Below are 5079 nucleotides of genomic sequence, written 5' to 3'. Positions count from 1 at the left end.
GGCTCCAGAAGTAAGTTTTTAGCCATGCATTGGCACAATTAGAAGAGTCTAGATTTTTTATGCATATGTTTTGCAGTTTGTCATACACAGTCTGGTATGGCAAAACTTCAGTACTGCTAGAGATGAAAAGTTGTCCAGCAGGTTTTTAAAAAGCACAGCACTTTTGCTATTCAGAGCCTCTTCCGTATTTGGAACAGTGAAAAAAAAATATTTGTAGGAAATGAAGAGATTTGAATCAAAAGTTCTAAGCACTGGTGTCATCTGAAGAGGAATAGGCTTCCAAAAGCACTTTTTTGTAGTAGTTCCTTCTGTTATTATTTTTTTCCTTTTTCCCCTTTTGGTGACAAAGTCTTTAAACACACACACACACACACACACACACACACACACACACACACACATGATACCTTGAAAACAGATCAGCTGGAAAGACGTCAAATGAAGAAGACACTTTAAAGTTTTAATTACAGGTAGGTGAACTCAAGAATTTAGCCTTAGTGACATACTCCCACAGCGCTCTCCAATGGCTAGTTCCGAAGGTAAACAAAAACGTTCAGGCTAAAGCTGGTTCAGACTGAACAAACTTCCAAAGTCAGTTTAGGGTCAAGTCATTTCCTATTCCTCTGAATGCTTGCTTTGTGGAAATAGGAATGTTGTTGATAATAACAACAGTAAAAACAAGGTAATATTCTTAGTAATGTTCTCCCCATCCCACTCTTCCCGTTTCTGTATCTAGCTAGCATAAGACTATAATACATACAGGACTATAAGATTGCAGATGCAAAACAAGAAAAACAGGAAAAATGGATTTCCCAGTGTTTATTCAAGGAGTAACATGTTGATGCACTTTTTTTTTTTTTTAAATCATGGTGTCATCTGGGTTGGTTCAATCATTGCTATGTGGTCTATTTTCACCAAAAAGTTAGTGGCTATGTCAACACCATCTCTGGGAGAAAAAAAAAAAAATGGTGCCAGTGTTATCTTTTTTGACCTAAAATCTTGGGACATGAGTAACACTAGAGGAACACCCAACTAAAAAGCAGTACTAGAGTGAGAAGATGAAATACTTCACTATATTTCAAAGTCTTAGCAGAGGAGTCTAGGGCAGCAACTCTTAAATTTTAATGTGTGTGAAAATTACCAGTAACTTGTTTAAAATGTAGGTTCTCAGACTCTGCTCCTGGGAGAGTCTCTAATTCAGTAGGTCTGGGATGAGGCTATGAATCTGCCAGGCAGCTGGTGAGGCTCAGGCAAGTGAACTGTAGGTTTATTTTGAGAAACAGTGATCTAGAAAAATGTTTATAATTGAGGAAAAAGTTATTGCATTCTTGTAGAACCAAAGGCTACAAGCCATCAAAAGTCATTATCTCTAAGAAGACATATTCATTCCTAAAACTGTCAGTTGGTTGGATATCAACACCGAAAGGGAAATTCTTCGGTCTTCAAGAACTTTTGGAGCACTGCAAATGTCCATCTTCCAGGAAAACCCATGCAGCTCACTAAACCCTGGGCACTTTAGATATACTATCTTGTTTTACCTTCCTGGGGTCTGTGTGAAGTAGTTGGTATTGCTTGAAGTTAACATAATGAGGATGCCAATGTTTGGAGAGGTTAAGCTGCCAGTCAGTTGCCCTGTGACCTACAAGGTAAAGGGTTTTGAACCCACCTTGACCAATCCTAAAATCTAATGAAGACGTTACATGCACTCCTTCTTAGAAGGACGGTATTGCATTAGCCAGGCTACAAGGGACACAGGATTTGAGAGCATTCTCTGGTGTTGGAAGTCAGACGGTCTTCTGTTCAAGTCCCAGATCCTCTGCATCAGCAACTGTTGCTTCATAACAAACCCATAAAAATTTAGTGGCTTAAAAGCCCAAGCAGTTATGTAGCTCATAAACCTGTGGGTCAGCTGGGTGGTTCTGCTGATCTGGGCCAGGTTTGGTTGACCTTGACTGGATTCACTCATGCATCATAGTTAGCAGGTGGGTTGTCTAGAGGCTGCTTGGTCTAGGAGAGATTCGTTCATGTAGCTGGCAGTTGGCTGATGGTCAGTGGATCATCTAGGTGCTGGCTCATCTAGGATGGCCTCAGTCCCCCTCCCTTGGGTGGTTGGTTATTGATCATAGGGTGACCACATGTGTCTCATCTTCCAATAGAACATAGCCTGGACTCATTCACATGCAGAGTTCTAAGAAATTGAGAAGCAATGTTTAAGACTTCTTATGGCTAGCCTCGGAACTGACACACTTGTCATTTCTGCCATGATCTACTAGTCAAAGCAAGTCACAGGGCCAGCCCAGATGCCACCTCTTGATGGGAGCAGCTGCAAAGTCACACTGCAAAGGATGAGGATACAGGAAAAATAAACAACCGTGGCCATTTTTTTGTAATTGATTTTCCACAATAACTATATGACTCAACATAACTTTCTTTTTCTTTTTTTTCCTAAAGATTTTATTTATTTATTCATGAGAGACACAGAGAGAGGCAGAGACATAGGCAGAGGAGATGTAGGCTTCCTGTGGGGAGCCCGATGCAGGACTCAATCCCAGGACCCTGGAATCAAGACCTGAGCCAAAGGCTGCTCAAACACTGAGCCAGCCACCCAGGTGCCCCTCAAGGCAGGTTTCTTAACTTGTATTTCTACTCATCTTCAAAATGAAGATAATATTACAATTATTGTGTTCATCTCAAAGAGTTGATAGTTCATGCAAAGGGCCTTAATTTTTCAGTAAATATTGGCCATGGCATGCTGATGCTGCCCTCTAGGGTCTTCCTAGCTTGAAAGTCTTAGGAATCTGTGTGGTAGAGAGAGTAGGCATATTTTTTTGTGACCTCTTAGGGCAGGAGTTTGGCTCTGATTTCCTCTGTTGATTTCATGCTGTTCCACTTAGCACTCTTCTGGTTGTGGTACAGAAACCCATTCAAGCTAGCTCAATAAAAGAAGCCAAAGCTACTGTTTGTTCCTGCATGTTCACGCCATTCTCTCCTCCCTTGACTCTCCTTTTCAAGACTCCTCTAGAACATGCCCCGGCCAAGTGGCCTTAGCCCTGGAGTCCAATATGACTGTTCAGCTTTGTTCATTAGAGCTAAATGGCCTGGTTCTCAGTGTCCCAATTCCAACATCTAAAGAGAGAATCTGCTTGGTCCAGCACATCTCTTCTTAAAAGGTTAGTTTAGTCTAATCTGCCATGGCAGGAGGGTGGGCAGTTTGCGGGGGAAGGGGCAGCTTTATGTGGGCAACAGAGGCTGTGAGCAGAAGCAGTTCCTTCAGGAGATGGCTGTGAGCCAGCAGACACAATGATTCACATTTCCTGGACACAGGCAGCCTTCTCTAATATTTTAAATTACCTTCCCATCAAACAAAGTACACAACTTCAAGGACTTTATAAAAATCCATCTCCTCTCTGAACATCTCTTAATAAAGTGGAGGTAAGTGGCTATTTCTCCCACCCACTCACCAAAAAATCCTACCACATGCTTTCGCTGTAAGCAGAGGTATATTCGTTTGCTAGGGCTTCCACAGATGGGGTGGCTTACACAGCAGAAATGTATTTTTCTCACAGTTGCAGAGGCTACAAGTCCGGAGGTCAAGGCAGGATTAGTTCCTTCTCAGGGTTGTAAGAGAGAGATCTGTTGCAGGTTTCTCTCTTTGACTTGTGGATGGCTGTCTTCTCCCAGGGTTCACATCATCTTCCCTCTGTACATGTCTGTGTTCAAATTCCTCTCTTGTAAGGACACCAATCATACAAAATTAGGGTCCATCCTAAAGCCCTCATTTTACCTAATTCCCTCTGCAAAGATCTTTTCTCCAAATAGTCACATTCTGACGAGGTTAGAACTTCCAACACAGGTTCTGAGGGGGGGACATAGTAATTCAGCTCGTAACAGCGTCAAAATACTTATTGTAAGCAATGTAAATTCTTATCTGAGCCTGTACTTTTCATTGCAACATCACTGGGTTTATCTACAGTTCTGCTTATCAGAATGCCCTAGAGTCCCTGAGAGCATCCAGTAACAACTTATTGACTCTTTTCATCTGTCATTTATAAATAAGCCTTATTTTTTATTTCATTTTATTTTTTAAGATTTTATTTATTCATAAGAGATACATACAGAGAGAGAGGCAGAGACACAGGCAGAGGGAGAAGCAGGCTCGATCCCAGAATCCTGGGATCAGGCCCTGAACCAAAGGCAGATGCTCATCACTGTGCCACCTAGGCGCCCCTATAAATAAGCCTTCTTCAAAGCTGCAAGTGGTCATACTGTGTACTTTTTGAAGGCACTTTTGAAAAAATTCTGTTATCAAAGAGCATTTTGTTTGTACATTGCCTCAGAAAATGGTTCTTGACCCTGGTTAGACAAAAGAGTCATCTACTGCTTTTAAACAATAGCTCCCCCCAGCCTCCCCCGCCAGTTCTACTTCCAAAGATTCTGATTATTTGATTTAGGTTGGGATACAGGCACTGATTTATTTTATTTTTAATTTTTTTTAAATTTATTTATGATAGTCACAGAGAGAGAAAGAGGCAGAGACATAGGCAGAGGGAGAAGCAGGCTCCATGCACCGGGAGCCCGACGTGGGATTCGATCCCGGGTCTCCAGGATCGCGCCCTGAGCCAAAGGCAGGCGCTAAACCGCTGCGCCACCCAGGGATCCCAGGCACTGATTTAAAAAAAACAAAAAACAAAAACCAGAAACCTTCCCAAATGATTCTAAAGTCAAGTCAGTGTTGAGAACCACTGGCTTCAGATAAAACATAGGGGAGGCAAACAACTCTTATAAGCACCTCAACCTGTCAGGCACTGAGCTAGGTGCTTGCTATATGATTTAATCTTCAAAACAATCCTATAAATATTAGTACTACATGCTCCATTTCTTTTTTTTTTTTTATTTGTTTATACATCCTCCATTTCATAGACAAGAAAACTGAGACTCAAGAAGACTACCTTAGTCAAGTCCCATAAGCTGTGGAACCAGAGGGTTTATTCAGGTTTAAATATTGGGTAGCAGAAGCCTGGACAGAGCTGGAGGTTGGTCAGGCCTTTTCCATTGAGGAGACAGCACAGAAAAACAACA

This window comes from Vulpes vulpes, chromosome 13 (genome assembly GCF_048418805.1).
Source record: "Vulpes vulpes isolate BD-2025 chromosome 13, VulVul3, whole genome shotgun sequence".
Lineage (NCBI taxonomy): Eukaryota > Metazoa > Chordata > Mammalia > Carnivora > Canidae > Vulpes > Vulpes vulpes.
Note: the sequence above shows the minus strand (reverse complement) of the source record.